At 39.8% G+C, this 10,366-nt stretch overlaps 1 pseudogene; it reads right to left on the minus strand.

The window, feature by feature from the left end:
• Positions 1–452: 452 nt before the first annotated feature.
• On the minus strand, positions 453–8,715 carry LOC122935428 (annotated as a pseudogene).
• Positions 8,716–10,366: the final 1,651 nt, after the last annotated feature.

Genomic DNA, 10,366 nt, shown 5'->3' on the forward strand with positions numbered 1-10,366 from the left:
GGAAGTCGCCCAGAGCATTCTCCCGCTCTCTTTGCTCTCTGTCCCCGTGAATGCTTGTGCAGGGGATTTTTTCTTGACAAAGAAATGTTGCAATTAAATCCACCATCTTTTTGTTTTTCACAAAAACCATCGTGCACTCATGGCCTATGAGTTGTAAAAGTTCCAGCAGTTTAGCCTGTGACGAACTGCGACCGCCGCGGCCACAATGAGTCACGAAACTGTAACAGATTCTAGGTCTTGGTTATACGCAGAGGGTAAATTCACAATGCACTCAGAGACAGGTTGTACCTTTCCTCAGAGTCAATGTACACTGTCCTTTCTAGAACTCCTGTCTGGCTTTCTATCCCAAGGCCCGGATGCCTAAAGGGTGGCTTAAATCCTTGGTAAAATATATCTTCCTCAGGTATTAGATGCTTGCTTTATTTTCTAATGCATCTGCCCATCAGGGTTACTTATCTTATTAAAAAAGAAATGGCTTTTCCAGTGTTGCCGCAGCGTCCGGTTCGGCCGATCCTGTGAACATATTCGTCAACATCGCCAGGGATGTCAAAATTTATCACATGAAGGACGTTCTCGATATCTAATCCTCTGGCAGCAACAGACGTGGCAACAATCACAGGACACTGTCCAGAGCGGAAGTCGCCCAGAGCATTCTCCCGCTCTCTTTGCTCTCTGTCCCCGTGAATGCTTGTGCAGGGGATTTTTTCTTGACAAAGAAATGTTGCAATTAAATCCGCCATCTTTTTGTTTTTCACAAAAACCATCGTGCACTCATGGCCTATGAGTTGTAAAAGTTCCAGCAGTTTAGCCTGTGACGAACTGCGACCGCCGCGGCCACAATGAGTCACGAAACTGTAACAGATTCTAGGTCTTGGTTATACGCAGAGGGTAAATTCACAATGCACTCAGAGACAGGTTGTACCTTTCCTCAGAGTCAATGTACACTGTCCTTTCTAGAACTCCTGTCTGGCTTTCTATCCCAAGGCCCGGATGCCTAAAGGGTGGCTTAAATCCTTGGTAAAATATATCTTCCTCAGGTATTAGATGCTTGCTTTATTTTCTAATGCATCTGCCCATCAGGGTTACTTATCTTTCCCTGGGATTTCCTTACTTGTCTGTTGAAGGACTGTGGGTTTCTCCCAGGAGGTTCTGTCCTGCTACTGGGGTGTCTTCAGAGCATTCCTTGACTTGACAACAATTTTCTTACATCTTCCATAAAACCCATGTCCAGCATACAATCAGCTTCATACAGAACAAGGTATTTCACTTGGCTCAACCCAATCTTCTCCTTGTTAATAACGTCCAGTAACCTCCCAGGTGTCGCACAAAGGATGTTGCAGCCTTGAAATATCTGGCGCAGTGAATTAGACGTTTGTGTTCCTCCATAGATTACAACTGGACGAACGACAGTTCCGTATGCAAATTTCCAAGCATCTAGGTAAATCTGATTGATCAGCTCTCTGGTAGGAGCAACAATTATGGCTTCTGGTTCCTGAAGATCTTTAAACTGACTCTGTCAATCGGAGACAGCATAAATATTCCGACAGTCTATGCCTTCTTATAATAATACCCCTCAATTATATTTAAAATCAATTTAGTACTTGATTTCTCTCAGTCGACAAATGTTTGTTTAAACCCAAATCTGGTTTATCTTTTATCTATATAAAGATATATATATATTATCAACCATACTGGTCTAGAACTGAATTCAGTTCCTTGGAGATAATACCGTGCTTTCACTAGTATATTTTCAATATCCCTGTATTGGATTATTTTTCAGGATGATGCTGCAGGTACACCCCCATCTTATTCCAAAACAGATACTATACACAAAGTATGGTTAATTGAATATATATATATATATAGAGAGAGATAGATAGATATTATATTAAATTAATTATCCTATAAAATATAGGTAAGGTTATACTATACCAAAATGTCAGCTACCAAAAATCAGTTTCAATGGTTCTAAGATGGCTGCCTCCAATGACTGAAAAGGTGGTCAGCGCTGGATCTGGTCTTTTGATGATGTTCAGAGAGAGAGAGCTAGAGAGCTCTAGAGATCGATCCCTTCTGTCAGCCCATACCATCTTTTTATCCTATCTTAGAAAGGGCTTGGCCAAGTTTTATCATTAACTAGTGACCTCACTTTATAATCAATATAACCTCCCTCTAGTATTTTACCCTAACACTAGATGGCACTAGTATTCCATACAAAAATCGAATCACTCACTTCTTTCTCTTATCTAATATACTAGCAATAAATGTTATCTAAGGTTTCAGACAAAACCTTGAGAAGATCTTGAATAGACAATGGCTTTTTTACTTCGTCAACCACCTGGTTTATCCTTGTACAATGTTATATTGGCCTTTTCAATAAAATATAATAATAATGAACTGTTATAATTTTTTGATCTAGATAGTTTATTTTATTAGGACAACATTGTATATGTAAGCGATGAATACACATGCTGTACTTGGGGGTTCAATCTGTTTTTTTATACTTTTATAATCGGTCTTCCACATCCCCATCTGTTAAAAATTTTTGTCTGCTGAAATATAATAACTTGACACTCTCTAGTACTGCTTAGTTATGCCAAACTTTGTGTAGTAATTAGAATACTACTTTAACTTACCTACTGCATGCTGATCTTGGCCTGATACTTCAGAATTCTCTGTAGTCATTATACTCCACCGTTAGCATTGACTTCTTATTGTCCTGATTATTGAGAGTTATGTGTAGGCCGTATAATCCACTGTTAATATCTAGCTACTGTGGATTCTGCTGCGGTCTGTTCTGATCATGGCGAGTTAGCATTCAGCCTTTTGAGAATACACATTACCCGCTGCAGCATGTCCTGCTGAGTTAGGATGAGATTATACTCGACCGTTAATATCTACCAGCTGCAGATGCTGTCTGTCATGATCATACAGAGTTATGTCAAGCTAGTTGTTTGTCCTTTGTAGCTATGTGAAGTTCTTATACAACACCATCAGCTGTCCTGATAAAGTTTATTTTTCAATTTACAAATCAACCTACAATGTTAACTTTACCAACGGCTGCTGTCCAGATGAAGCTGACTTGTATGCCTCAGAATATAACATTAGCTATAACTGCTGCTGCTGTCCTGATCAAGTTGATTTGTTATGTATATACCTAATAATAAAACACTATAAATACCTGCTGCTCCTGCTGCTGTACATTTAAAGGTGACTTGTAGCCCTCAGAATACTATAGCTCTACCTGCTGCTGTCTTGATCAAGTTGATTTGTTATGTATATGCCTCATAATACAACACTACCTGCTGCTGCTGTCATGAAAAAACGTATTTATGTGTAGGCCTTATACTACACTATTAAGATGTACTTACTGCTGTTGTCTGTCCGAACCCTGCTGACTTTCAACGTGGACTAAAGGCTCCTTTACTGATAAGTCTGCAGTTAAAATTATACAAAAACATAACCTTATAGAAAAAAAAAAGTATGGAATCAATATAACTTAAGAAAACTTTTTTAATAACAAAAAAATTAGAATAAAATTAAGGGAACTTTTGCAGTTCTTCCTGCAGGCTTGCGAGCTCCTTTAGGTCCTCCCCATATTGGCATTCAAATTCCTGCAGCATTCTTTGGGATTTTTGAATGAGGGCTCTTAATTGCCTGATTTTCCCATGCCTCTTTTGCATTAGAGCAATTTTAGCAGAAATTTTCTTGATTACTGTTATGAAAACACAAGAGATAAATATATCAATTAACAATAAGTCATTTATTGAATTTTGTGTGGTATGTAGTTAAGTGCAGAGAATTTGAGTGTCATTTTTAAAGTATACCATAATAAATGTAGTTCTATATTAGATTTAGTGACATTTTAGTAGTTTTAAAGAAAATTTGTTGTGTTATATAATGTTAGTTTATGTAGATTAAAGAGTTATTGTGCATGTCTGTTTGATATTACTGTGGTTTTTGTTGTCCCATTATTATTGTTAATTTTATGATCTTCATCACCTGCTATATAATTGTAGGGTGCAGTGTTTCATGACTTTCAAAATTGCTCCGTACTATTTTTGTGCCAAATATAAAATATTTGCCCTGGGGACAAAATTGCTCATTAACCGTGGTCTAATAGCCGATCTACTAGTCCAGAGCAGCTAGCCAATTATATAAAATAAGGCCTTTTCAGGTATTTGTCAAACACCTGCTGTCTAGATCTCTCCTATTGGACGTATTTCAAAGACATAAGCATTGCTGCTACGTAGCTGAAGGGGGGGGGGGGGGGGGTAAGTAGGTGTCATGTGGAGGTGACAAATGCTAAAAAAGACTGTACGACAGCACCTGTTGCCTTAGAGGTGAAGCAGGGGACACCAGTGTTTTGTTCCCCTGCAAGCGCTGATATTGGCTGTTACAACTCTACAGCCAATTAAATAAATTCACATATGTGGTGGTGTTCAGGTGAATTATATGCTAAAAGTGGAACTGCACTGGGGTGCATTTAGTCCTGTAACCACTTATTTAATAAAAAAAATGTGTAAATTCATTATTTATTTTTTTTGTCAATTTGAACGGTTTTTTCTAGAAGACAATCGTTGGCTCATTATGTAAAATTGCGGATTGATCTTATTGCTTAGCATATTCATTGAGGGGTGTAGTTTGCCTAATTAAATAACTTTTTTTTGTTTTCAACTCTAGGGTCACATAAGGGCGTCTTCTCTTAACATGCGACATAGCTTCCAATTACCATTAATTTAAATCCTTTAGCCTAAAGCCATATTGTGCTCCTTGCAGTCTGAAGCCTGCTGTGCGACCAAAGTTAAGGGTTTTGTGCACAACTGTTTGTAAATATACATATTGTTTGTAATACGTTTAAGATTTTTTTATGATTTAAACACTACAATGTTTTCAAATAAAATAGTTCGTAATTTATAATTTGTTCAAATTATTTTAATTTTTTTAACATTTTAATAGATTACCGTTGGACAATTAAATCGTTAACAGACTTTATAGGATAAATTTGGATTAAATAGAGGGTGTGTGGTTTCTGAAATGGGGTTATTTATTTGTCGCTGACACTATGTAGGCCTCAAAAAGTGACTGCATAACCAAACTGTTATTGTTAATTATATTTCTGTTAATAAATTATATAAACATGATATAGGCATATGGCGATTGTAAACTTATACATTTATTTAATCTCTATTAATCTATATTGTAGTATCATTTGAAATTTTTATTTTGATTATATCATTTTATTTCTAATATTTTTTTAGATTAGTTACTTCGTTAACAAAGATGCCATTAAAATTTTGACTATGTTTTACCACTGTCATGAAGTACAATGTGTAACGATAAGATAGAACTATGCCCGTGAACAGTAAACTCGTTTTAAAGTTATTAGCACAAACATAGATACCGTTTAACATTTAAGAAAAATGTTTAATTAGCGTTAAAGTAGAAATGGGCATGGGGTACTGAGGGTTAATGTTTCTAAATATGTGATGTATACATAATTACAATGATGTGTGCACATATTTACCCTCCTGGTGCGGGGTGGTAACCAGCGCCTGATCCTCTTCCTCAGGAGCTGGGGTGGTGGTATCCTCCTCAGCAGGAGCTGGGCCAGACGTTTTTGGCCCTTGAGAGGGTCCGGGCTCGTCAGACACCTCCACAACAATCCCCACATCAGGTGGGTTGGTGGCACCTCGAGGACTGTGGGAGGGGCCCGCCTGCTCATCCTCCTCTGTGGAGACCTCCACTACATCCAAATCCGCCGTGGTTAGACGGCGGCGGACCGTTGGCGCTGGAAGCCCTGAAAATCACACAACATTTGGATTTAGGCTCAATTTAAACGTCCGGAATGTCTTTTTCATATCCACCCACACAAAAAAAAAAAAAAAAAAAAAAGGACACCGGCAATGTGCATGACGCATTTAAGACCGCACGTCAATGTCAATAATATAATATGACTATTCTTGGCCTCAATTGAGGACAATAATACAAGGATTATTAATAAATATCATCAGAAATACAGCAAAAAGTATTTGTTAGAAGGTGTAAATATTATATTTAATGTTCATGTTATAAGATCGGATTGTATTGCGATTGTATGTGGGGTCTGATCAATCGGATATTGGCCAGCTGAGCTGATATGTACCTGTCTAGGGTACTTATTACAACAATGATGAATATCTAATCAGACATCATAAAAGACGAAGTTATATTTAGTGCAAAAAGAACTGAAATGTGGACCCAGAAGTGCGGGTCCGCTTTTCTGGAGACGGGACGCACATCGTGCGGCCCCCTTAGAGATGAATGGGTCCTCAAGTCAGTTCAGAAAAATAAATTATGAAATTGAGCACTTGTGAATCGGGTCTTGGCTGTCATTCACGTAGCGGATGTCACGCACGGCATCTGCTCGTGTGAAACAGCCCTAATACAGATTGATGATTGCTGTTTATCTAGATATACACACACACACACACATACACTACGTGCAGAATTATTAGGCAAATGAGTATTTTGACCACATCATCCTCTTTATGCATGTTGTCTTACTCCAAGCTGTATAGGCTCGAAAGCCTACTACCAATTAAGCATATTAGGTGATGTGCATCTCTGTAATGAGAAGGGGTGTGGTCTAATGACATCAACACCCTATATCAGGTGTGCATAATTATTAGGCAACTTCCTTTCCTTTGGCAAAATGGGTCAAAAGAAGGACTTGACAGGCTCAGAAAAGTCAAAAATAGTGAGATATCTTGCAGAGGGATGCAGCACTCTTAAAATTGCAAAGCTTCTGAAGCGTGATCATCGAACAATCAAGCGTTTCATTCAAAATAGTCAACAGGGTCGCAAGAAGCGTGCGGAAAAACCAAGGCGCAAAATAACTGCCCATGAACTGAGAAAAGTCAAGCGTGCAGCTGCCAAGATGCCACTTGCCACCAGTTTGGCCATATTTCAGAGCTGCAACATCACTGGAGTGCCCAAAAGCACAAGGTGTGCAATACTCAGAGACATGGCCAAGGTAAGAAAGGCTGAAAGACGACCACCACTGAACAAGACACACAAGCTGAAACGTCAAGACTGGGCCAAGAAATATCTCAAGACTGATTTTTCTAAGGTTTTATGGACTGATGAAATGAGAGTGAGTCTTGATGGGCCAGATGGATGGATTGGTAAAGGGCAGAGAGCTCCAGTCCGACTCAGACGCCAGCAAGGTGGAGGTGGAGTACTGGTTTGGGCTGGTATCATCAAAGATGAGCTTGTGGGGCCTTTTCGGGTTGAGGATGGAGTCAAGCTCAACTCCCAGTCCTACTGCCAGTTTCTGGAATACACCTTCTTCAAGCAGTGGTACAGGAAGAAGTCTGCATCCTTCAAGAAAAACATGATTTTCATGCAGGACAATGCTCCATCACACGCGTCCAAGTACTCCACAGCGTGGCTGGCAAGAAAGGGTATAAAAGAAGAAAATCTAATGACATGGCCTCCTTGTTCACCTGATCTGAACCCCATTGAGAACCTGTGGTCCATCATCAAATGTGAGATTTACAAGGAGGGAAAACAGTCCACCTCTCTGAACAGTGTCTGGGAGGCTGTGGTTGCTGCTGCACGCAATGTTGGTGGTGAACAGATCAAAACACTGACAGAATCCATGGATGGCGGCTTCTGAGTGTCCTTGCAAAGAAAGGTGGCTATATTGGTCACTGATTTGTTTTTGTTTTGTTTTTGAATGTCAGAAATGTATATTTGTGAATGTTGAGATGTTATATTGGTTTCACTGGTAAAAATAAATAATTGAAATGGGTATATATTTGTTTTTTGTTAAGTTGCCTAATAATTATGCACAGTAATAGTCACCTGCACACACAGATATCCCCCTAAAATAGCTAAAACTAAAAGCAAACTAAAAACTACTTCCAAAAATATTCAGCTTTGATATTAATGAGTTTTTGGGGTTCATTGAGAACATGGTTGTTGTTCAATAATAAAATTAATCCTCAAAAATACAACTTGCCTAATAATTCTGCACTCCATGTATATTTATTATTATGTGTGTGTGTGTGTGTGCGCAAAGTACAAAATCAGCCGGTTACATCATACATCACTACCGCACTGTGTGGATAAATATATATTTATTATATATATACACACACACACACACAGCGAGATAGAGATATATGAGGTAAAGGGATGATTTGCTATGTTTCACAACAGGTAAAAATAAGTAATAATTTGTAACGGGTGATAAAAAAAAAAAAAAAGTACCAGGGCAGACTCTCTGACTGTGCTCTTTGACCCAGTCCGGGTGCCTCCTTTTCAGGTCAGACCATTTTTTTACTATTTGCATTTCGTCGTGGGTCCGCCCAAATTTTTTTTGTAAGGCCCTGACGACCCCCACGACAATCGCCCTCTTCTCGGCCTGCTTCCGGGTCCGGTCATAACCCTTCTTCAACATGCGCTGCAGGATAAAGATGCAAACATGTATTACAAAATTTAGGAAATACAAGGATTATTAATAGATATCATCCAAAACACAGCAAAAAGTATTTGTTAGAAGGTGGAAATATTATATTTAATGTTCACGTTATAAGATCGGATTGTATTGCGATTAAATGTGGGTGGGGTATGAGCAATGTGATATTGGCCAGCTGAGCTGATATGTACCTGTCTAGTGAAGCGACGGTACGATATGGGGTGCACCCTGGGTAACGCTAAATGAACCAGCAAATAATGGCAGGAAGAAATTTGTAATTTTTCTCCAGACCAATAAGACATGAGGCCAGATTTATCATTAGCTCAAGTCAGAATAATGGAGTGAAAAAGTCGCAAGAAAATGAGCAAACGCTAAAACTGCGCACAAATTTGCGAGTTTCTCCTGCTCTGCACTATGCTCGCCAGTTTTATGAAAGTGGACGTGTTTTCTTATGTAGATGAATCTCTAGACACATTTACTATTGGAACAATTTAAAAAGTTGCAAAAAAAAATAAAATGCGCTAGTTCACTCCAGTGAGGACCATGCTTATCTTAGGGCTCTTTCACATCTGCGTTATTGTCTTCCGGCATAGAGTTCCGTCGTCGGGGCTCTATGCCGGAAGAATACTGATCAGGATTTTCCTAATGCATTCTGAATGGACAGTCCGTCCTTCAGGATGCATCAGGATGTCTTCAGTTCCGGAACGGAACGTTTTTTGCCCGGAGAAAATACTGCAGCATGCTGCGCTTTTTGCTCCGGCCAAAAATCCTGAAGACTTGCCGCAAGGCCGGATCCGGAATTAATGCCCATTGAAAGGCATTGATCCGGATCCGGCCTTAAGCTAAACGTCGTTTTGGCGCATTGCCGGATCCGACGTTTAGCTTTTTCTCAATGGTTACCATAGCTGCCGGGACGCTAAAGTCCTGGCAGCCATGGTAAAGTGTAGCGGGGAGCGGGGGAGCAGTATACTTACCGTCCGTGCGGCTCCCGGGGCGCTCCAGAGTGACGTCAGGGCGACCCAGGCGCATGGATGACGTGATCGCATGGGGCGCTCTGACGTCATTCTGGAGCGCCCGGGGAGCCGTACGGACTGTAAGTATACCGCTCCCCCGCTCCCCGCTACTACTATGGCAACCAGGACTTTAATAGCGTCCGGGCTGCCATAGTAACACTGAAAGCATTTTGAAGACGGATCCGTCTTCAAATGCTTTCAGTACACTTGCGTTTTTCCGGATCCGGCGTGTAATTGCGGCAAGTGGAGTACACGCCGGATCCAGACAACGCAAGTGTGAAAGAGGCCTTATGAGAGTTTTTAATAGAACATGCGACTTTTTCGTAAGGACGTGCAAACTTTGTAAAGCTGCTTACTGACGGATAAACTGCTACCGTAAAAAGGGATGATCATAAATCTGGCACTATGTGTTTGTGTGTGGTATGCAGTGTGTGGCAGGAAAATGTATATGCAATGTGCATGATATTTCTTTGCTGTCCATACATACATACATACATACTTCTTACAAAGTGCTGTGATGTCAAAACAATACTTATTACAATAATGATGATTATCTAATCAGACATGATTAAAAATAAAGTTATATTTAGTGCGCGTATATATGCGCATAACTGCGCATGCGCGAATATGTAAACATACTATTGCTTAATAATTACTATACTATACAGATATGGTGCGAACATGCATTCAAAATGTTATGACATGAAGTGTTGTACTTACGGTTAGCAGCAGTTCATCCTCTTCGTCAAGGAATCTTGTGCCCACCATTTTCTCTTGTGAGGACTCGGAGTTGAAGATTCACTTTTAAAATGGAGTTGACGTACTCGCGATAAACCACGCCTATGATGCGCGCGCAGGTTCGCGCGCACGTGCGCGCGCACAATCTCAA

Source organism: Bufo gargarizans, chromosome 4, assembly GCF_014858855.1.
Source record: "Bufo gargarizans isolate SCDJY-AF-19 chromosome 4, ASM1485885v1, whole genome shotgun sequence".
NCBI lineage: Eukaryota > Metazoa > Chordata > Amphibia > Anura > Bufonidae > Bufo > Bufo gargarizans.